We start from the raw sequence: 24,948 nt of genomic DNA, 5'->3' as shown, positions 1-24,948 counted from the left end.
TTTTTCATTTGTTGTTTATCCAGGCACACAACAACAACCAGCCCACAGGACCTATCATGGACACAATAATACACATTTAAATGATCATTCCATAAATTTATATAATGATCAGAGCTGGGCATTTTACGAAAGATTCCTGGTCCGCATATCGCCTACAGCCAGGGTATCCTTCCGCCGTCCGTTTATACGTCTTTTTGTCCGGCCGGACCAAATAGTAAGTATCATTTTAAACGGGCTTCCGACCACCAAATTCAACAAACTACCACACCGGTCACTATTTCTCATGGTTAGAAAAATCCAACCGGAAAGCTATTGCCCGAGGACGGATTATAAAAACGTAAACAATGCATTAAGCTATATTTTTCGCTCGCGATGAACTCCTACGTAAAATAAACCCTCACATTCTTGACATATCGTGAAATACTTACGTTGTCAACCCTCGCTCTTGTAAGAAGATTAAGGCAGCAAAGACTTGTCCGTGCTCCGATCGCTGAATTGCTAGCTGACAGCCAATCGGAGTGACCAAATGTCACGACTCACGACGCCGATTTCACATGCAGAAACGCCCACCAGACGCTTCCGGACGAGGTCCGACGCTACGAGGGTGGTCACTACACCAATCAGACGGCGCAATCAGACGCCACGACGCTTCCCGGCCTCCGACGTCGTATTGATGTATCCAACCCTTCACATGGACATTAAATCTGGTCGAGATGTGTGCTGGTGGCTGTGGACGCACCATCATACGGAACTCTCAAATAAAAAAAAACAAACTATCAACATCCCTGCTGTTCGCGACAGCGGGGGGATTATGAGACTCTTCTCATTTATCACAGCAAGACTTGTGTCTGCACTTCTTCAGTGGGTGATCTATTCGAGGATGTGGCATTCATAAAAGGTGGATGAACATTCAGCCACATCAGCGAAAAACTAAATAAATGTCCAGGTTGGATCGCTCGTTTAATAGACGTAACAGCCATTAAATTGGTGGCGCTTGTTAAATATTATTTCCACCTTAAGAGTGATTTAGATGGTCTTTCCAAAGGTCGTGTCTACCTGCCACTTGGACCATCTGATATGATCCAATATAACTCCGCTATAAACTCTGCCAGGTGTACCCTTGAAGTGGCCAGGGGCGTTCACATTTCCAACAGACCTCCTATGAACTCAGCTCCGGGCTAAAATATTTGCATGACTATTGCGGAGTTGTAGCGCGCGCACACACACACGCAGACTTTGCTAGCTCGCTTTCTGGCACCCAACAGCCCGAGGCGAGCTGACAAAACGGTGCTGCTCAGGTGAAATGATTTAGCCTGTCGAACAGGAGGAAAGCGCTTTGAGAGCCACTGTTTTTCACACGGAGGTGACACCATCTCCAAATACGTCAGCCAGACAAGGCAGATAGCGAGTGTAGCTCATTTTCCTACCACTGCATCCAGCGCTACACTGCTGTGTTTTTTCTAATAAAACGTCTGACATAAATATGAGTATTGCTGGCTGAGCCCCAACACAAAAGAATGACGTGCATGCCACATTGTAAATTTCAGGAACTTGAATGCATCTTTCAATGCTAACGGCAACGACTGGGCGGTTGTTTCCTCACCTGGTGCTGTGACCGCTGAGAAATGCTCAGCAGAAAACATTGAGCATCTATCATCCAAAAGTCAAAGTGCAGCTTTTGTACTGCAGCAAATTTTCTCTCTGTCACTGGTCTGAACCGTCTCCATTAGACCTCTCGTGCGCTTGCTTCACGACCGCTGGGCTGCCTAAATTGGGTCTCCGATCTTGCGTTAACGGCACCAGTAATCGTCGGGGGCCTTTCGCATCTGCAATCGACACCTGCAAACAGACCGGACGGGAGCGAGCCGGCTCCGGGAAAGCTGTCGGTGGTGCCGAGCTTCGCTTCAGAACAGCGCCAGTTGGACTGCCAGGCTAACTTGGCAGCATCTGATATGTTCAATGATTTTGGCCGCCATGATGGCAACAGATCCTCATTTACATTCATGTGATTTAGGTCCTGTTCTATTCTCCGCGCCCAATTCAGAAGTAGTTGTTACTCAGTTCGCAGATGGTGGGGATGAGCCCAGACAATTACAGTTCAAATCTGCCACCGGCAAATGTGTGTAAAGAGAAGACGTTTAAACTGTGCAGATTTGAAAGTGTTGCAATGGAGGGTACGTCAGCGATGGTATCCTCAATCACCATTTTTGTCTCGGACGCAGGGGGATTTTTTTTCATCTCTTCCCTTCGCTTCACTTCCAACAACATAACGTACAAGCAAGAGCAACCGGAGATGGGAGACCTCCAACAAGCCTTAAAATGTAGCTTTGGGGTTGTAACGATTAAAAGCAGGTAAGCATTTTGCATTTTGAATTCCTACAAACTGTGCACTGTGGTGTAGATTTAAAAAACATCTTGACTGAGGACGGGGCAAATAACGGATGAGTTGATTGCGAACTCATTCAGTGCCAGACATTTTCAGACCCTCTTTTACCCTAACATTTGAAAAATATTGAAAAATATATAAATACGTTCCTGGGATTGAATGGCTGGAATGTGAAAAGACAAATAAACATCCCTGGCAGTGAATGAGTTAATCATTTGGTCGATTGTGAAGAGCTGAAAAGAAGCGTTTTCAGCCTGGTTCTGAACGCTGTCAGAGTTGACGTCTGTCTCACATCTTCTGGAGGACCGCTCCAGATTTTGGCGGCGTAAAACTGAAACCTCAGTGTGTTTTAGTCCCGACTCTGGGCACCTGCAGGAGACCACTCCCAGAGGTTATTAGAGCTTAAGAAGGTTCAGATGTACAGCTGTTTAGAAGTCTCTTCTCTGAGCATCAGGAAGTCAGTGCACAACCATTAGCACCTGAGACTCGGTGTCGTGGATCATTTGCCGAACGTTCATGCTTTCATGCATTCATTCATTGGTTCAGTTCCCACTCGGTGGTGGTATGGGTGGGTGTCTGTCTGTCAGTCTTATCTATCTTTATCAGTGCAGGGTGTTGCCAGCCTTTTGCCTGAAGTCAAGAGAAATAGGATTTAGCTCCCCACAACCTGAAACAGGATAAATGGTTATAGAAAATGGATGAACATTTGCCCTGTGAAATATTTCCAGCAAACTAGTGCAAAAGGGTGCTGGGAAAAAAGAAAAAGAAAAAAAAAAATCCACCGCCTCAACTTTATCGCCACTGCTCAGTGGCACGGTGACTAATGACTAGCGACCTGCTTGGTGGCCTTTCCAGAGGCTTTCGTTCTCTTCTCATGCAAGATTCGCCGTTTTCAACCTACAGTGCCCTTCATTTGGGCTCTGACACCTGTTTCCATGGTAACACTATCAACAGGGGACCACTTGGGGTCAGCAAGTGTCTTTCTTCCCCGCCTTCCTCTCTTCTTTGCTCGGGTCTTGACATTTACGCCGCCTCAACGTGTACCTGGTCATCCCGGAACATTTTCTTCAGCTTGTACATTTTCTCACTCTGTTGATTCGTCCTGCTCTGATTCTTGTTGCGTTGTGTCTGATCAGTTCTGTCTCAAGTACGCACGTCCGGACTATCTAAGCTCCGCTGACTGTTAGAAACGAGATGCATGCAGACAGAGCTGAAGGGATTTTTAGCAAATTCGGCAAGAAAGAAAACTGAAAGTCAAAATTGAGTCCATCTTCCGCAAATGTGCTTTCAACTCACCCAATTACCATGAATGAAATTGCCACGTTCCGTAATCGCCTTCGTGCATAGCCAGACGATTAAAAAGAAAAAGCTGATTAAGACGCGAGTACGAAATTAAAAGAAAGCATGTTGGGTTTATTCAACTGGAACTAATTGTAAAGAGTTGGTGAATTAAGAACTGGGCATACAGTAATTAAGTAATAAATGCAGCTGCGCAATGAACTTTTGCTTATTGGACAATGCATGGCTCCTAAGCTACAGTGCCTTAATTAAAATAAGGACTGAGGCAGGACTTGGCTGCTTACCCACAATTACGCTAAACATGTATTCCATTTACTAAATGAATGTCCGCCACGAATTGATGAGGAGTCGCAGTAGTTGTGAGGTTCAATTAAGTTTCTTTTCATGGAAAAAAACTGGGGGGTGGGGGGAGATGGAGTGACGCCAGTTTTCACAACAGCAGTAAATCAATCCTCATCTGCCAGTGACACGCGGGATGGGCCAGCCAAGTGCATCACATGCACAAAAAGTGTGCAGCATAAATCTGGAGATGGTTATGGATGTGTCAATTAGACTGTCACTTTTTCTCAACAAGGAATTGGATGTTCTGGCCTCAGATAACCCGGTTTAATCCCACTCCCGGCGGCGTTCTGCAGGATTGATCGAGTCACACACTTTGCTGGGGAGAATGCTAATTGCGGTCAGAGAGCCACCTGGCCGCGCGACTCCACCTGGGCAAGGGTTGCCAGGTCAAAGCCCCAATGATGAGGCTCTTTCCGAATCTCAATTGCACTCTGCTCAACCTGATTTTAGTCCTAAAATGCGTGACTAATAGGAAGCAGACCTCCAAACAAAGGGTTTTTATTCCCCCATTGACTCAAAGCACTTAGTATCAACATTGCAATACTTTGCTTTGTTATCTCTCATGGTAGATTATGAACACACCAGCGCCGGATATTGATTGTTCTACTCTATGGTCACTGCATATATAAACAAGCAAAAAAAAAAAAAAAAAAGTCATATTTATCATGTTTGTATGACTCGTCGCTCGGTTCATTTTGTTTGGACGGCGGGTATAAAGTCACAGCACCGTGGAGACGAGAGCTTAGAGCGGTTACTTTAATAAACAAAGTGCCTTTTGCCAACCTTGGGTAATGAACGTAATGTGTGGAGATGGCGACAACAAACGGAAATTTACAATAACACTACGTGTTGATTTGTATGTCAATAAAGGTCATGGCGTCAAAACATCGTGGTCTTTGTGAACATGTGATCTTACTTTGCCATCTATTGATAACCATCCTTCAAATAGGAGGCGCCAATTAAAAATGTTAAAACGTAAAGCGTACGAGCTGTGACTGTGAATGTACGGCCGTTCATGCATGTTGGGTTTTTATAAGAAATGGGAAGAAAACATTTATTGATTTTAAACCGTTTTTTATGATAGTATGAGAGAAAAATGATTTCTTCAAATGTTTCTGTTGTTATTGTATCCGCTTGATGTGCTAGAAAACTCACCTCTCTTATACAATAGACCAATTAGAGCATAATCACTGTTTGTCATTCTGCTATGATGTACTGTATATTACATCATATCGCAGGCTGCAATTTCCTGCACTGATCTTTTTTTTTTTTTTAAATCAACGTGAACAATAGAAATTAATATCTCTTGGGTCTCATATCTCAGATAAAACAACGGTAAAACAGCTTTTGGCACTAATCATAGAAAGCTATAATTATTTTTAAATGTCACAACAAGTTAGATTATACTGTGAAATCGCTCCACATAATTGCCATGCTTTATTTGTAATTGTCTATTGACAAATATTCAATTGGCCACATCTGCCCACTTAATATTGACTTATACAAAGCGGTTTACCTACTATTCTCTCACGAGCTTTGGCTTGGAAAGACAAAAGCCCCGAGTGCTATATGGACTGCACTTGGTCAGAAATAATTCACAAAAAGAGTACCATCAGTTCTTGAGGAATACTGCGCTATTATACGTGATAAAGTAGTGACTTGAGATGCGAGTTAAATTTTTCCCACGCTGGTAACTCAAAACATTTGTAATGTTCTGTATGTCAAATCAGCTTTCCCTATTGAAATGAATAGAAACGCCATTGAGTCGTTCCAGCTTCACAAAAAAACAACAACGAAAATTTGCCATGTGTGTTTTTTTAAGGAACTATGTGTTAATTCCGCCGCCATTGCGTGAGTCTGCGGCGTTAGCGGCTAGCTAACTGCTAGCAGCGAGTCCCTGAGCTGGCAACAGCATCTTGCGGCTGCTGCGTTGCTTTCTTTTCTTCTTTTTCAAAAATGTGGACATTTTCATTTTGGGGTAATTCACTCTTCTTACTTAAAATCGCAGTTTAAGGTATTTTCCCATTCATGGTCCTTGTGTAGAATAAGAAGGTTGTGTTAAAACCTAAACAGCCATATTTGACATTTTGAGTTGAATGTTTTTATTCATTCATGATATATAATTTATTTATGTTACCCACCGCTGAATTTACCTGGCAGCAGTCGAATAAGGGGAGTACCGCCACTTATTGCTTTCCACTTAAAGCACCGGACACAATGGTTGCAAAATAGACTTCTACAGTATTGGCCAATGGACATAATTAAGGACCCCTGTCTTTGCTCTCCAAATTGGCCAAATGGACCAAATTACAAACGAAACAGTAAATAGTGAAACCCGAAATATACACACTTCACGGACTTTATGCACCTGCGGTTTATGGTGTCACATGTTGACATATGCTTGAAAAAATCCAAAGGATGGCTTGAATGACTTTATTCTAAGGAGGTGTAACTCTAATCGACAGCTGAAAACTAACTTCAAACGACATGAAGACGTAAACACCAAAGCGTAAAATGTGAGGACACATTATAAGAGCTCGACTAAATCTCTTCACAAAAGAGCTGTGAATAATTAGTGATGCATTACGCATCGTCAGACTCTCGCCGGAACGGCTAAGAAGCCTGTCGGCCTCAGACTTCAGAGTCAGATAAGCAAAGTGCAATGTCCTGCCATCCCGCCTGCTCCCCGCTGCATTTTGATGGTCTAGCGGTGTGAAGACTGAGTTGTTGTGGTGACACCACTGCCCCGCCGCCTGATGTCTGTCCAATGAAAGCAGAACACTGCCATTCCCTGAGGACCTTAATGATCCAAAGACTAACACACACACACACACGCACAATCGGGTGCATGCAAGAACAGAACGCACACGAGATTATTGATCACTGTCACATCGATCAATAGACTGGAAACTAGCCTCTAAGCAAGGCAAAATTAGGACATTGATGATTTGTTAGTTAATGCAGACATTGCTGACAGCATCACTGTCCCTCATTCTGGCACACTTACACACACATTGAAAGAGAATCGCCAGTACACCCACACACACACACAGACACATTAATTGACCGATATGGAGCCATGAACAAGGAGTTCTTGTCTTTTTTTCTTTTCTTTTTTTTGGGGGGGGGGGGGGGGGGGGAATTTTGTCTGGCACCAGACAGTTTGCGTCCAGACGAGTCCCTGGCAGAGAGGACAGCATGGCTGTCTGAGAGGAGAACAAGAGAAAGTGAGAATGGAACATGGCAACAAGCAAACATTCAGGCCCAAAGGAGTGAACCTTGTGAACCTTACAATTTGTGCCCCGGGGTCCCCGCTGGTAAAAGCAGGAAAAGACCATAAAATATCAGCAAATGAAGCAATCCCGTTCGGCCAAAGAGGAACCCAAAAAGATTCAGTAGTCCGGGTGAGCGATCTGGCGGTTTGGTTGGCTTGCCCGTCGCCTGTCTGGGCAGAGAACAAACGGCGTGAAAGAAGGCGCCGGGAAAGTGGAGGGGGCGAGAACGAGGAGACGTAAGGAGTTTGAGAGAACGAATGAAGGCAGGTGCTGCCCTTTGTGATTAACACGGGTTTGTCGCTACGAGCCAACACAATAACACTACAGAAGAACACACAATCGGTGTCCCCACTAAGCAATATTAACAGCTTGTTTGAATATCATGTAGAAATGCACTTGAAAAACTCAACATAATATGATTTGTAGAGCGCGTTAAAAAAAAAAAAAACAGCTGAAAAAGTGCCGTATACAAATCAAAATCAAACGCAAAACACTAATCGATGGAACAATTGAAAAACAACACAAACAAAAAAGAGACTAAAACAAGGGCAGAGTTTCATGTTGTGTTGAAATGGGTTCAAGGTGGCTTTTAAAAGTGAATAGTGACGGTGCTTGTCGAACAGGCACCGAGAGGTCATTCCATTTAGTTTGGAACCAGCAACACAAGTGTTAGCCCCTCTGAGCTTCTGCTTTGACTTAGGTACCTTGAGGAGCTGCTGGTCAGCTGACTTGAAGCACCAGGCATGAGGCATGAATACATATCATTAATTACCAGGGATTGGATTTGATTTTCATGTCCCGATTTTCTATTTGATTTGATTTTTTTTTTTTAAATTGCTACCGTGCTTGCCTCTGTGCACTAGTGTGGTTGTGCAGCCATCCACAAACGCAATGATGTTTGGCGCAAAAGCATAATTTCATCTACACATTCGAAATGGATGGAATGAAAAAAACGTTTCAAGACCTCATTTGTTGTATTCCATGCTCACTGCATATAGCGGTCGATTTAAATCAATTTTTGATTAATCGTTACATCACTATTAATTACTAATTGTAACAGAAAAATACCTTTTTTTTTGTCTGACGTTGATTCCAATGTTTGGTAGAATAATATTCTGATAACCAATTCATTGGTCCATTAAAATTTTATGAAACTTATTTTTGCTCCCTTAACAACAATAAAAATGTGAATTACAAGCAGAACATTTGACTGTTTTACAACACTTTGTCCTGAAGTATTTGTTTACCTTTAAAAATCTGCCAAAAATGCCCCTAATAATACCGTTATTTCTTGAACAAATGTATTATTTCAGAAGTGTGATTCAAACTGGTAGCCCGTCGCATTAATCAGTAGCCAAGAATTACATAACTGCAACAAAAAACTAAAAGGAGACAAATGCATTCACGCAAGATCAAATGCAGCACAGCACAGTGTAAACATCACCGGTGTTATGAATGTTCCAAACCCACAAGATGTTTTTGTTTTTTTTCATGCCGAAACCTGCATGGGAGGACAAATTCATCAATGGGGAGGGAAAGTGTGAAAGTAGACTCTTCCATGTGTGAGCTAATGTGCGACTTTAGCCCATTTCAGGCATGGTTGCAAGTATTGTCTATACGAGCCATGCATATTCCATTCGAAACGTTCCGCCAGATATAACATTTATCCAAATTGTTTAATGCCATTCTGCTCCCATCCCATTCTCATCACATGCACGCTGCAAGTCGTTAGAATGGAGGGGAAATAAAACCAGGCTTAAAATATATGTATTCAATTGAATCCACTTCGTAAGGACATTTGCGAGACGGCCAGCGTAAAGTATTACCTTTATCAGCTGGAACATCGAACATCAACCTTTTTGGAACTGTTTCGCCGTTAATATTCTCCACGTAAAACACGCTTGGGTTATTCAAGTAGCAACAACGACCTTCCTCATTGTGGGGTTTTTTTTTCTCTGCAATGCTATGCCACTAATTAGAGGTGAGTTGTGCAGACTAAGTAACTAGCTTGCCTCATTGTTTTAAAATGGACTATTTCAGGCTCTCAGCTTGCCAACCTTTTGTTGTCGACTTATTGTACAAAGGCAGTTTTGTTCAAGCTGGGCATTCTACAGTCCATTGCAAATCAAACAATTGCAAACATTCAAAGGGGCCGCCTCAAACGTTGTACAATGAGGCTGAAAAGAGGAAAATAGCAGTGTTGGAGTTAGCGGTTCTCGGGCTTATCTAGCGGAACACAGGACATCTTTTTGGTTTTTTTTTTTACAACTAACTACAGCTGCTTTGAAAACAGTGAAGAAGTGTGGTGCTTGCGGAGACAACAAATGTCTCAACTTTAGAGAATAGTGTGAGTCACTGCAGTGGGCGTATCCTTGTTTATGTTTGTATTTTAAAACCTCGTGAGGATATGCGGTTCAGATAATGGATGGAATATATGGATGGATGGATGGATGGATGGATGGATGGATGGATGGATGGATGGATGGATGGATGGATGGATGGATGGATGGATGGATGGATGGATGGATGGATGGATGGATGGATGGATGGATGGATGGATGGATGGATGGATGGATGGATGGATGGATGGATGGATGGATGGATGGATGGATGGATGGATGGATGGATGGATGGATAGATAGATAGATAGATAGATAGATAGATAGATAGATAGATAGATAGATAGATAGATAGATAGATAGATAGATAGATAGATAGATGAAAACATATTGAAGTTATTGTCTGTGGCAATGGTTGCGAGGGACAGAATGTAATCACTGAAATATCGGTCATTACCAAATACTGTTTTAAAGGTATCAATAGTCACACACTCGGAAAAAAAAACAGACATCAATTAATTTTTTTGCGATGCATTGATTGGTAATCAAATCGAATCCTGGCCCTCTGTCTAGTGATGAAAATCGCGAGGTGGCAAAATGTTACCACTCTTCGTGATTACAAATACGAACAATGTCAGACTCAATTGAAAGAGTTTGAAAAAAATCATAAGGTGCTGAAAGAGTGCCTCGAAAATCCTTTAACCACTGACGAGCAGCCTTCAGAAAAGGAGACTGTTGATTATAAGGACTGCGCAAGGACAGAAAGGTTTTTTTAATCCTTCTGCTGGAAAGTGAGGCAGGATTTATTCAAATCCATGATCGCCTACTGGGATCTAGACCATAACCTAAACGCAATTCGAGTCTGTTATACAACCTTTAAAAGCAGACCGATTGCATTCCCGATTATTGTAAATATCATTATCGGCTTACTGTCAGCTGTCTGACTTTGTTTGCCATGTAAACAATCTTTGATATTTAATGATCAGCCATTTGTAAGAAACAAATACAACCGCTTCGAAGTGTTCCAAATTCACAAAGACTGTTCCAGTGTTTATGATATTCTCTAGAATCACCCCATTTTGTTTGACAGCTTTACCACTCGAGTCTAAGTTTACTACTATTTCTACTCAATGCACTTCATTTTCAATCATATAAAAACCTCCAATGTTCACTGTTGATAAAATATTCAAGCACTTGCTACTACAAGATGTAATTCAGAATTAAAGATGACCGCACACCAAAAAGTAACCGCACATTCTTAACATGAGTAAGCAAGTCATTCGCCAGGAATTTTACATTACGCGCTTAAAAGTAATGATGAGCTCACATGCTTCCGTCATGCTGTCAACTGTGCAGAGGAAGAAAATGACGCCAGTCAACGACGCATGGAACATCAATGAGTTCAACCACCACTGGCGATTTAAGTGGAATCGACTTCTGCTCATTTCCCAAATTACCCGTATCTGACTGGCCAACCGCTGCAGGGGCAACAGGAAGAGTGGCAGTTCATTTCCACACAACACATACACGCAGGCACATACACGCACCCCATTTCCCCATTTCTCTGCGGGGAATCAATGATGTCTGCTTAATTATTGGGTGAATTTAATCAGCAACAGCAGTACTTACTGCCGTGTGACCTAGTAGCTGTCAGGAAGCCACTGGCCTTCCATAGGTAGTGCGATTGTGCTGCCACCATAATCAAGAGTAGAACTCTATGATTGTTCAAAGCTATGGGGAGGAAACTGGAAAAGCGCGTATTAATAATAATAGCGTCTGGATGCATATCATTAAAGTGGAAATCAACCCAAACGTTTTTTTTTTTTTTTCAAGAATATGCTCCATGCAAGACCACTAGACCACAAGGCATTCTGATAAATATTGCGTTTGTGGAATATGAGTTAATCCACCTGTTTTCAGCCATCTCTGGGGGCGGCCATTTTGTCACTTCTGTCGACTGAAAGTGACATCGCAACTGCTCAGGGTTCAGGTGACGACCAATCACGGCGCAGCTTCAGAAAACCGGTCAGCCGTGATTGGTCGTTACCTGAGCGCTGGGCAATTGTGATGTCATTTTAAGTCGGCAGGAGTGACAAAATGGCCGCTCCCGTTAGATGGCTAAAAAGGGGTGGATTTTGCTGCTTAACTCATATTATTAATCAGAAGGCCGTGTTTCAACTAGTGGGCCTGCATTGAACATATTCTCGAAAAAAAAAAGTTTGGGTTGATTTCCCCTTAAATAAAGATTTCTACCACTTTTCGGTTTACCGCTGATATTGGTAGACAGCATTGATAAATATGTCAACAAAACAACAATATTAGCCCGGGTATCGGCAATTAAGCTAAACTCATCGATCATGAATAAACTGTAGGCAGCAACTCATGTAGCTTCACAGGATATAACGTTTCCCCAGACTACAGTCGCCTCTTTCGCGCATTTCATTTACAAAGCGCTCAACTGATTCTATTGTGGCACAGAGGAAAGACAGGCTGGGGATCCAAAGGTTGATTTGAGTCACTATTTTAGAAAGCAAGGGTGAAAAAAGGACACAAGGACTGGGATTATGAACAGAAGCTTAGAACTACCCGATGTGAGCCACTGTTGGATGTTTAACAATAGCTAACATTTCCCACCAACGACAGAATAATAAACAGGTTGACATTTTGTCTTTTTTGCCAAAGTCTGCAAGTGAAGGTCACTGCAACTAGGTGCTGTAGAAGATGGAAACCGGCCATGTTGACAAACGCCTCTATTAAAACTGAAGTAAAAACTGACTGTCCGTACGCCCAATGGATTTCTGACCAAGATGTCACAAGCATCCAATATAACTGAGTCGTTTGACCCCTAGTGGACACCCAACTATTTATCCTTAAGTTAGAGACACGGCCCAGCCAGGAATAGTATCATTCTGATATCTGGGCATGCAAAGCCACAATCCTTTACGATGCAATGAAGAGGAGGTGCCTGTCGTTTGGGAGGAATCACCCTCTTGAATATTACATTCAGTTGTAACAATGGTGGTAGAGGCACCTGCGGGCCAAAAGTGGAGATGTTGTTTGTTATTTGTTGGGGGCTAAATTATTCAGTCTCTTTGGAAGGGGTGGAAGGACAACATTGTATGTGGGGAAACAGGTGATGTCATAGGTCGCCTCCTCTGTTGAGAGAAGATTTCTAAAGCTCAGCATCGCTCCTCACTCACTTGTCTTTCAAACCATCTGGGTTAAAAAGAGTTATGCATGCAAGTTAGTCAATATCAAGGTCATCGAGGATGTGGACAATGTTGACCCCCCCCCCCCCAAGGGGGTGGAGCGTGTTGACTAATGACAGGATAGAGGTGGCGTGTGGCAAGAGGAAATGAATTGAGGTCAGATTGTTTCATTGTATTGTTCGGCAATAATAACTCATATGTCGCATCCATGAGGAATGTCATTAAATTCAGTGGAGCCAATTATTGGGTATATCTTGCAAACCGGCCGACAACTGTCTGTTTTGCATATTAAGTGAAAAAGCTCATCAGAAAGGGAATTTTTCATGAAAGTATGCAAATGCGACAATTGGAGCAGTTAAAATTGCTGCAGGTGTGCTCAGAATCAAATATAGTCACCACGTGTGGGCGACAGACATGTCAAGTTAATGACGCCATTGGTGGTAATTGGACGGCAGATGGAAGGACCACGCAGTCAAATGGCAGGTGCAATCAACTCGCGTGTGTAAAGGTGCTGATTTGGTTGGTCTGTGGATTCAGAAGCGTTATGTCGAATGAGCCTTCATCCAATGGTGGGGTAGAGCGCTTACGAGAATCGCAAGGAAACAAGAAGCAAGCAATTGGACCTTCAACGGGCTCTGTGGCAACAACCTTAAAGCGGAAGTCAACCCAAACATATTTTTTTCAAGAATATGTTCCCAGCAGGCCCACTAGTTGAAACACGGCATTCTGATTAATTTTGCGTTTGTGTAATATAAGTTAAGCAGCAAAATGCACTTGTTTTTAACCATCTCTGGGGGCGGCCATTTTGTCTTCTGACGACTGAAAATGACATCGCAACTGCTCACAACGACCAATCACGGCTGACCTGTTTTCTGAATCTGAATCTGAATTGGTCGTTGGGAGCAGTCGTGATATCATTTTCAGTCGACAGAAGACAAAATGGCCGCCCCCAGCGACAGCTAAAAACGAGTGCATTAACACTTATTGTGCAAACGCAATATTTATCAGAATGCCCTGTTTCAACTATTGGGCTTGCATAGAACATATTCTTGAAAAAAAAAATGTTTGCGTTGACTCCCTCTTTAACAAGCGCTTCTATCGAGAATAATGAACACCCGTTTTGCAAAAGGTGCTCCCTCATTAGGTGTTTTGATGAGTGTGATAAGGACTGTGACCAGACCCCCCCCCCCCCCCCGAAAAAAATTCCCTCATATCCTATCGGGAGGAAAAAAATGTTTGATATGCTGTATGAACAAAAGCAATGTTAACTAGCATACTGTGTTTAACCTGTGTGGTTCCACTGTCCCGATTGGCCTTTGTTCAGAATAAAAAGCGGGGAAAAAAAAAAAAATCAGATGAAACACTTTGAGCCAACTCTTTCCAGATTATTTATTTTGTTTTGAATATGATCGCGGCTAAGACCAAGCTTGAGGACAATCATACATAAATTAGAGCAATACAATCTGCAATTACAAAATATGTAGTGAGTAGGCCAATGCCAGTGTAAAACGCAACCTCTGAATTACTCTGCCTAGTATACAAGCTAAGAAAAGGCCTTTGGGAGGTACACACTTGTGTCCACTCAGCACTCGCACACTCACACGCACACACAAACACCGACTTGACAGTTTATTAGCCTTCTGAGAGGTTTTTTTGGTTGACAGTTTGAGAGGTTAATTAGTCAAAGAGGAGGTAGCCTGCACTGAGCCTTTTCATTTGAAAGTAAATATGATATATATATATTTCAACTTTTCACTCATTCTATAAAAGCAAATATATATATATATATATATATATATATATATATTGCTGTTTTCCGAAGGTAGGCATTTTACAAAATTTGGGTGGTCCGTCATTCGTCATCGGCCAAGGTACCCATCCGTCATTCGTCAGTCCGTCATTTTTCGTGACGAGACGAATTGTAATTGTCTGTTGGTTAGTTTGTTAGTCAGTCAGTCAGTCCGTCAGAAGTCCGTTGGTCCGTCAGTCAGCGAAGACCCCCCCACCCCAAAACGTCAGCAAAACAGACGTTTGTCTGTGATGAATGCGGTTAGTGACGATTACGCTGACGTACGAAAACCCACTTCCATCACTGCTTAGTCCGTCATTTTAAAAGCAAGTGTCCCGTCGCTTGGCGATTTGGGGCAAAACGGGTCCGTCAGTCTAGACCGAATGCCCACCTGTGCTGTTTTCCTGTGTGAAGGTTGACTTACCTGCTTATAAAGGTGACATAAAGAGAGAACGTTTAGATAAGAATCCAAATGATGTGGCGACGGCAGCTCGGACCGAAAAGACTCACATAATCCCTAGCCAGTCGAGTATCAAACAGCGTCCGCGGCGCACCGCAGTGCAGTTATTGTATAAACAGAACCAAAGCATATTTACCCGCCAGCTAAAGGCGTCACTTGAGGCCGCGTGTTTGTGTGTGTGAACATCCTTCACAGCTGACCTGGAGGGGGTTTCACCACCTGAACTTTCTGCTCTCTACTTCACAGCAGGAGAAGGAAAAGCACAGAGTTCGAGGTCATTTGAAACGCCTTCCTCATTGCATGTACACGCGCACACACATTTCAACTACAAACACACAGTAGCACCGGGGGATTTATGTTGCACAGTAAACATTGTGAAAAAGCACACATCTGAAGGAGCGCTTGAAAGATAGGGAAGACCTTTACAGACTATTTCTCAGCCCAGTTGCTCAGGTGCAAGAGCAAAATAGAAAGCAGGATGGTGAGAGACATTAACTGTTGAGGGATGTGTCGAGAGTCGGCGGGCGAATGCCAGCAGGGCGAAAGGAACAACAGAAATGTTATGCGGCACTTAAAGTGGAAGAGCTCCAGTTTGGATTCGAGCGACTTGCCTTAATGAGGACCATTAACGCAGCTTGCCCAGATTCCCTAAACGCTGGGGAGGACTGGAAGATGGCGGCTAAAAATAAAACACCTCAAGCAAAACCTGGATTCATGAGGCGGGTGCTTGTACTAAAAAAAAAAAAAAAAAAAGGGATATTGCACAGGCCGGTATCAGAAAGCAATGTACATCCCGGTGGAGCCTGGAAATTAGAATTAATTGGGACTACAATGGTGCCTTGATTTGAGAGTTTAATCCCTTCCAATGATCTTTCCCCATTGAAATGAATGGAAATGCCATTAATCCATTCCAGCCCCCAAATAATACCAACAAAAATATTTGGAATGTGTTTTTTTATTCAGAAAAACAGCACTGTGGCATATTTTTGCCACATTCCTTTGATTACTTTTTTTTTTAAGGGGAAGTCACCCCCAAATTTTCTTGACAAGAATGTTCTATGCAGCCCCACTAGTTGGAACACGGCGTTGTGATTAATATCGCGCATGTGGAATATGAGTTAAGCAGTAAAATCCACCCGTTTTTGTGGACAAATCATGATCAGCTTCAGAAAACAGGTGAGCCGTGATTGGTTGTTACCTGAGCAACTGTGATGTCATTTTCGGTCGATAGAAATGACAAAATGGCCGCCCCCTGAGATGTAATCAAAATGTCATGTTTAGACTAGTGGGGGCTCATACAACATATTATTTTAAAGAAAATTTTGGGGTTGACTTCTGCTTTAACATTTTAAAATCAACTTCACTTTTGGGTCTTTCAGTCATTTCATAAGATACATTTTTTTCCTTTCCTTTGCTTTGAAATGTCTTATTTTTTATTTGTAAATGTGTTTAAATGCTGTCAATGTTAGTTATTTTAATAATTTTAAGCTACTTTTGTTCTCTTTGTTGGCCTTTGAATGTCTTCAGCTCATCCGCTTGTACATAAACACTTTTAGGTATGCTTTGACTTGTGTGAAGCACATCAAGTTGCCTTGTGTATGAAATGTGCTCTAGAAATAAAGTTGCCTTGCCTTTGCTTTAATTTAAAAACAACCCGCAATTACATAATTAAACCGAATGTAAAGAATTAAACATTTTATGCATCATGAGTTTAGGCTACAGGTGTCAAACTCAAGGCCCGGGGGCCACATCTGGCCCGCCACATCTTTTTGCGTGGCCCGCAAAGGCAAATCATGTGTCGACTTCATGTTTCTTTCAAATTGTCTTCATTTTTAACGAAACTGAGATATGAGATATCGCAAGATTTTTGTTACCAATCCTCCCGTTTAAATACATTTAAAAAAAAATTTTTTTTTTTTTTTTTTTTTTTACTAATCATTGATTTCAAAAAGTAGTTATCCATCAATTTGTTGTGTATATGTGATGATATTAGGCGATCATACATTTATATGGGTACACAATCATAACGGCCCTCCGAGGGAAACCATAAGTACGATGTGGCCCGTGACAAAAATGAGTCTGACACCCCTGGTTTAGGCATTCATTCAATGGGCATTGTGTCTCTTGGCCACCAGAGGGCAGAATATTACATACAGAGCCACTTGCACTACGAAAGATTTTTTTTTTTCTTTGACATCAATTTCAGTCGACAGCAGGGGAAGTTGCCGCATAAAATGTCAGCCTCCTCGCATGGCGGGAAACAGTTGGATTAACCTTAATTCCACAAGCACAATATTTATAAGAATAGCGTTTAGACCTGTGGGGGCACATATAACATATTGCAAAAACATGTGTTGACTTGACTTGGGCTTTTAAAGACAACGTTTGATTTATCTGCACAGAGCGCCTCGGAACGACTCGAATAAGAGTTTTCGATCACGTCCAACATGGGCCATTGGCCTCAAAGGAACAGAAGGGAGAGAAAAATCTCGACTGTCAAACTCTGCTCGCCTGCACATATTTCTTTTGTTTTCAAACGGGTAGTTCACATTTTAAGATCCTCTACGGCTTTTCTCTCTTCACTCAATGTTCGCACACAGCGAAGCCAAGCTTCCAACAGCAGCCCACACGGCCGTCCCGCTTCTGCGATTCAGTGCTGATGTACAGTCTGCATTTGTCAAATGTACAGCATTCAGCCAAACAAGACAATCCCTGGCCTGTGCATACTGCAAAGCCGCTGTTCCTTTCAATTCTTTTGTCAGCATGTAAATTGGTTTTTGCTCTTTATTGTATGAGTGGGCAAAAAGAGAAGCACACACATACCGTCGACGCGAGTGCGCGAGACCCCAGGCAAGTGCTGTGATGAGACGAGCATAATCGGTACATTCATCCTTGTTCCGCTAATAAAGCGCGATGTGGTCAAGAGGGCAACGGCCAAGAGCTGTGTTGTTGAGGGAACGGCTCTCTAGAAAACAGCATCGAAAAGAAACAAATCCACACATGGTGGCGCCCAATACGTCTATTTGTTTTACTCGTTTGCTAGCTTGTGCATTTACTTTAATATTAGCGTTACGTGACGGAGATGCTAGCTTGTGCATTTAATATTAGCGTTAAGTGACGGAGACACCTTGGCTTCCGGGGGCGGGGTTTTGCCGCGGCCCGCGGCCCAGTGGTTGGGGACCCCTGGACTAAAGTATTTAAACTTTAGGCCCCTACAGCTGGGTACATGAAATAAAACTACAAAGAAATGGGAATTTGTCCTTCTTTACGAGTATAAAAGCTTCCACTCCTCTCGGACGGATTTCTAGGAAATTGTCTATGTTTTGTTTGTTTTTTGGGGGGTTTTTTGTCAGGTTGTTGAAAGTTGTAGCAAAGGTGATGTCACATGGCCCAGAAATAATATTTTCATGTTTGGAAAATCCAATTACTGCAGTCAAATACAGCAATGTAGCAGGCCCTGAAAACATTCGACTAAGAGGTTCAACGATTAATTGAGTCATCAACAACTAATCAATTATCAAATTAATTGAGAACTACTTTCATCATCATTTAGAGACCTTGTTTCATTTGAAATTGTCCAAATCGTCAGAATTTGAGCCTCTCTACAATAAACATTCTCAGATTTCTCTGGTCCTCCATGAAATGAAAGCAGGCCGATAATCTTTGTGCTTAATCCAAATGAGACATTTGCAAACTTTTCTTTGGAAAACAATGATCCAATTTCGTGCCTTTTTTCTGCTATACGTTACGGACCAAACTAACCAGCAAATCAATCAATTTACAGTATGTTTGTTCATTTCCTGCACTGTCAATTTGAAATAATGTCGTGTTTCTTAATAAAAGGATTGAAATTAAAACAAATTTGGCCCAAAGATTATTATTCATTGATTAAAAATCGATCTTTGGTCACCTGTCTATGCCAGCGTCATACAGTGAAAGGCATAACAATGAAATGCTCTTCCATTAGATGTCATAAGGCACAACAAACTTGTGTATTCACTCAATAACATTAACCAGCGAGCATATCAGCTTTGTGTTCAATTAAAGTGGCTCAAATTTCACGCAAATCAATTGGTGAGTAAACTGAGACGAGTTCATCATTATTTCAGTATTTTTCTTTGGTGGTGTGCCTTGAGATTTCTCTTATGTAAAAATGCGTCCAGTGGCTTAATAAAGGCCAGGAAATACCATTGTGATGGAAAAAAGTTGATCGCTATATTTCCAAATACTCCACTAAATATTTTAGAGTTCACATTTAAATTAACAATGGATGAACACACACTATATGAATTGCTGAGACATTCAAAATTCAATTAGCCAGCGCGTGAACCAGCTACACTTTTTCTTTTTTTTTTTCTTTTTTTTTTTTTAATAAGCACTGCGGGAAACTGAATGTATTGTTTCAGTAACATCAGAGAGCATGACCGATGTTTTCCGCCATCTTATCGCAGCTTCTTCTGAATAAATCTTCACGGTATCTGATGGATGATGCAGACGCTCATGTAAGCCAGCAAGGTCCACATTTAACGGTCTAACTAATGGCAAGTAATGACGGCGGAGTAGTTAGTGCAATTAACACTTAAGGAAGGGAAAACGTAACAATTTTCCGGGAATTATGTCAAATACTAATGACCACGTAGACCATGGCAGTCTTGTTCAGTTCCCCACAGGCTGACAAATGGATGTGAATGAGTTGAAAGCAGTGAAAGAAGTGGCGTTAATGCACAGGCAGCAACGCTGTGTTGCAAAGGTTAACAAATGCCACATGTGTCATCTGCAATTTATAGCAATACTTTGCATTTGCGATTTTAGCACTCCGTTGAAGCTTTCACAGGCTGATTAAAGACTTTGAAAAATAATAATAAAATAAAATAAAAAATGCCCAGTAAGAAACACCAAACCCAAGCTCAGTGTGGGGAGACTGTTTTTTTTTTTTTGTTTTTTTCACTTGGCTCTGTTTAGAAAACGGTCATGGTCAACAATCGTAAACATTAAACCTGTTCAACATTTCTAATGACAAATCCTTGTGTGTGGTCAAAACCGAGTTAGGCCGAGCCAAGGACTCCACGATTGTGATGTGAAACCGCCAATTAGGAAGTGACCTGAAGTTCGCTCTGTAGTCCGATTTCCTAGAAGATCAGTTGGTTGTGTTAAATGTTTGATAATATGCCGGAAGACTCATTTGACACAATGAAATTCATTTGCAACGGTGACGTAGTCACTAGATGACGTAACAGCTAGCCTAGCTAGCGCTCTTCTTTGTTGTATTTTCTAGCTTTTTGGGATGCACTGCGGTACGGCGCTGCCTCTAACAGGTTATTCTTGGTACTACAAGTGATATCTGGGTTAGGGTAAGAGACTTCGGTGGCTGTCGGTGGAGATATTGTGTTTGTGGCGTGCTGTGTTGGTCATCTTGAGTAGACAACACACGATGAGACCTTTTTTTTTTTCCTTGTCTCGTGCGGGGTCTTTCACATTTCAAAGATGGCTTCAGATGTTAAAAATCAGTATGGGTGGACTCCACATAAAACTTGTTAGGATTTGAGAGTGAAATGCCAGAGTCTCTTGAGATCAGTACTCCAAAGAAACAGAAAAGCGAGAAAATAGCTCCGATTCTGCGGCTCGGCTCGATGACGCCACCGTCACACAGCAGGGCGGACATAAAACTCTGCCAGACACAGTATGGCGCATCCGAACACAACAGCAAATAGGTAAGAAAGGAATAGTGACAGAGATTGAGATTCACTACTGTGTGTTCTTTACAAAAGAAACTGAACTGGTCGGGGTTTTTTTGTGTGTGGCGCTAGACTTTCTCATTTTCACAGCTTGTACAATTTTGCTATTACTCATTTTCTGCACAGGTTTCCACATCAGCACCACTTCCAGCCGCATCCCTAAGCCCGTCCGCCTGCTGTGACCACGGACAATGTGTCTCGCTTTTCTTTGACAAATTAAAGCAACTCGATAGATGGCAATAACCTTCACAGGACGCTGCGGAAGGGAAACAGGGAGGCGGGGGGAGACGGCAGCTGGACATCTTTGGGCTGAGGGAGGGGGGACCGCAAAGAGACGGGATAGATGTGCAGATGGATGGCGAGAAAGATCAGGCGCGGCGGGGCATTTACAAATTGGACAGCGACGTGGGATGTTCATTCAGTGATTAGCGGGAGAAATGGCGCGCACGTAAAGCGACATTAAAAGTGTTTTTCCTGAGGAGTTTGAACATTTGTGACTCTGCTGGAGAGGCCCTTCGTCGGACTCCTCTCGCTAAGCATTTCATCTTATAACAATCATGCTAAAAGGTGCTCAGGGTGACGCATAAATTGTTTTTCGCGAAATTGCGAAAGACAAAAACATTACTTTTTGAGTTAATAAAGCCACATTTCAAAGTTTGGGAGTATTAAGGTGAGTTTTGTTTATTATTGTGGCCTTTGCTTTACTCCGAAGAAATGCTTCATTGGATTGTTTGAACTCTTATACGGTATTGCTTTTTTTTTTCCTGTACGTGACTGTTAATCACTTACAACCGCACGGTCTTGTTTCATGATGCGCTTGTCATGCCGTAGACTTGAGATATACACAGAAAGTACACAATATACGTCTTCGCACCTTCTTTCCTGAGAGTTGCATTAACAAATTAAAGATTATATAAAGACCATAATGCTTACTTTCGGTTGACAAGGTCCATGAGGTATTACTGGTTAACTTAAGAGAGTTTATTATTGTGGCTGTCGTTTGCATGATCCTGCATCTTTACTGAGAGTGCTCTCCATAGGAGTATTTTGGTTAATGAACGGCCTATTTTGATGGTCAAAATATGAGAAACACCTTTCAGTCAATGTAAGATAATGTAACTTTCCGCAGCACAGCAAAAAACATAGATGCATAAAATAATACCTAAAAGTGAACTGTGGATTAAAATCTTATACACAGTTCTTGCTTTGGCTCTATTGTGTCCTGAATGGAAATAAGATGGTAAATTCAAAACCGGTGATGACTCCTTAGACCGCCAAGCAATTCCAAAACCAAGTAAATCCTCACAGGAACTGCAATAAAATAAAAGCCCAACCATTAAACCCACAAACGCAAATAATATGTCAAGTGGTCATTACGTCGTGAGTTAATCGTGGCCATCAAAGGACTGAAATGCCCCCTACCTGTGTTCAAAGGCAAGCTTTTTCGTGAAAATATCTCATTAAGAACTTGAACATAACCGCAGCATCCAGAAAGCTGTCGTTTCTCCTCAGTCGCTTGCCTCGCATCGCTCGCGAGGTAGCACAAATGAACAGACAGGCGGGGACGACGCAACTTCAGTCAACTTCACTCACCTGCTCTGATGCGACTTGACGAAGGCTTCCCAATTCAGGCAAGCCCCCCCCGTCCTCGCTCTCTGTCAAACGGCGGCGGCTTCACACAAGTCCTGAGCCACTTGTCGTTTTACACGGAGCTCGGGGCATCGAGGTGTCAGCCGCCTCTGGTTTGTGGCGCTGGCGCTAGTGGTGCTGGTGGTCCTGGCTGGTTGCACTGGGCTCAGATGTGCCCTCTCATCTCATCCGCTCAGCTGCAGTGGAGAATGTGAGGATGAGCCGAGCGAGCTGCTCCACTTGCTCTCTTGCTGGGAAGCTGAGACGCCACCCCCCACCTTTCTCTTTCTCTCGCTCGCTCGCTCGCTCTCTCGCTCTCTCTCGGGCTGTCAGATGCTCACTCCGACTTAACCTCTTCACTCTGTCACTCCCTCCCGCTGAGGCCGACTGATGGATGCTAGCTCACCATCTTATTTTCTCCCGTTCTCCATTGAATTCTCAGGTACTTTCTCCATCTCTCTCCATCAACGTGCGCACCGGTGTCACAGAGAGTGCAGCCTCTAGTGGCAGCCGTCTCTCCATGCTTCTCAGCGTCTAAAATTGTGCCTCAGGAGTGCTGGGGTTCGGTCCCCGAACCTGGATCTGCACCAACACTAGCAGAAAAAAACAAAATAGAAAACAACCGTTAAATATATATGTATATGTGATTTTGATTATGCCAAATAGGTAAAATATGTATATATATATTACTTAAGATAATAGATTATTAGTATGATGCTTCTGATTAATGGACGCAACTTATCTAAAATGTCCAAATATATTTTTTAACTGTTATCTTGTATCTAAAATTAATCGAGCAGTCGTGCACCCAGTGGACTTACATTCTCAAACCTTTATTGAGCCATGACACCTACTTTCCATCAGAAACATGTCAGAGCACACCACCAAACAAAAATGTCACAAAAGGTATGCATATAAACCTTCTCACAAATCAAAATATGAATTTCTCAAATCATCTATCCCTATTGAAAAGAATGGAATGCCATTAATCCGTTCCAACCCGCATAAAATGCCAACAAAAAAATGTAACACGTTTTGAAAAAGAAGAATAGCATTCTACAGTAAGTAATAATTGTAAGCAATAATTAAATAGAATGTAAGGAATTAAACGTTCTGTCATGATTTCATGCTTTAATACATTATGCGGCTCCTTCTTGTGTGCACACCTTAGCCACTTGGGGGCAGTATCATATATGCATTTATTCAGATTGAGACAATGCTTGGATTTAGAATTGAATTTTAATTAATTGGGCTACAGTTGACCATTCGTGACACTTAAAGTACCCATCACGTAGAATTGGAATCGCTCATGTTATTGCATAGTGCACATTTAACACACTTCATTAGTACACAAATAAGAGTAACAAACGTCCAAAAAAACAATTAAACTTCACTCTGGTGACGCGGAGGCTTCATGCGAGGAAAGCAAGTCAATTTAATGTCGGTAGTAAGAAACAAACCTCTTTGTTGCCATAACGAGCAGGTGGATTCAAGTCAATTAAATTAACGTAAGCAGGAAGTAACATCCAAGTTGGTGCGCATCGTGCTGCCCCCTGTGACTAGATTGAGAATTACAACAACTACATTTAAATGGTAAATGGTGTGCACTTACATAACGCTTTATCTACAATAATTATTAAATGTCTAATCCAACCCAAAATTGAACACAAGATCTTTTATGACACTCCAGCGGCCATACTTACACAAAGTGGAAAATAGCACTTGAATGTCTGCATTTTAGTGTAATCTTCTTAATCAGGTACATGTGATTTCAAAGTTTTAGTCCTTGAACATCCAAAGAGCACTGCAATTTCAAAATGTTGAATGGTAATAATTATCCCCATCATCCAAATCTAAAGTTGCTTTGGTATAGAAAAAAGGGAGAGGCGAGATGAAGCCTCAGCGAGTCACACTCCTCAACTTCTGCTTCTAATGATCGCAACAAGACAAGGAGTCAAAGTCTATTCAGGTCACCGGAGGAGTACAGAAAAGACCGCTGCCTTTCCAGCAAACACGATAGATAATAAAGACTAACGTGTGGGCAGACCGCTGAGGAGCTGGCCTGGATAGATAGAGATGCAGGGGGTGCCATTAGACAGAATTAGACAGGGAACCTGATGCTAGTGTTCACAGCTGAGGAGCTGGCTCCAGCAGGAATAATCACTGTGTGCTAGAAAGAAGGGAAGGCATACTATGGTATATTCACTGTATTTTTTAATGGCTTGTATAGAAATAGTCTGATATATGGGTCGTCACCCACCCACCAACTGCTCAGGTAACGTCCAATTACAGTCCACCTGTTTTATGAAGTTGAGCCGTGATTTGTTGTTACCTGAGCCCTGAACATCTGTGATGTCATTTTCAGTTGACAGCAAGCGACAAAATGGCCGCCCCCTGAGATGGACAAAAATGGGTAGTGGGAACGCATAGAACATATTATGGTGAAGAAAATTTTCGAGTTGCCTTTCCACTTTAAGGTCCATTT

The 24,948-nt window shown here is 42.2% G+C and overlaps 1 protein-coding gene across 2 annotated transcripts in view; it reads right to left on the bottom strand.

The window, feature by feature from the left end:
• Positions 1–23,987, bottom strand: part of tnr (tenascin R (restrictin, janusin)) — a 128,071-nt gene extending 104,084 nt beyond the window's left edge. For both annotated transcript variants that reach the window (XM_086043504.1, XM_086043503.1), the window contains exons 1-2: positions 23,924–23,987; positions 22,428–23,056 (exon numbers count right to left, since the gene is read on the bottom strand). The gene's annotated coding sequence lies outside the window, so the exon portion shown is untranslated. The remainder of the gene's footprint in view (positions 1–22,427; positions 23,057–23,923) is intronic.
• Positions 23,988–24,948: the final 961 nt, after the last annotated feature.

The sequence above is a fragment of the Filicampus tigris genome, chromosome 10 (genome assembly GCF_054856515.1).
Source record: "Filicampus tigris isolate MCC_2025a chromosome 10, RoL_Ftig_1.0, whole genome shotgun sequence".
Classification (NCBI taxonomy): Eukaryota; Metazoa; Chordata; class Actinopteri; order Syngnathiformes; family Syngnathidae; genus Filicampus; species Filicampus tigris.
Note: the sequence above shows the minus strand (reverse complement) of the source record. Positions and strands in the feature narration are given on the sequence as shown.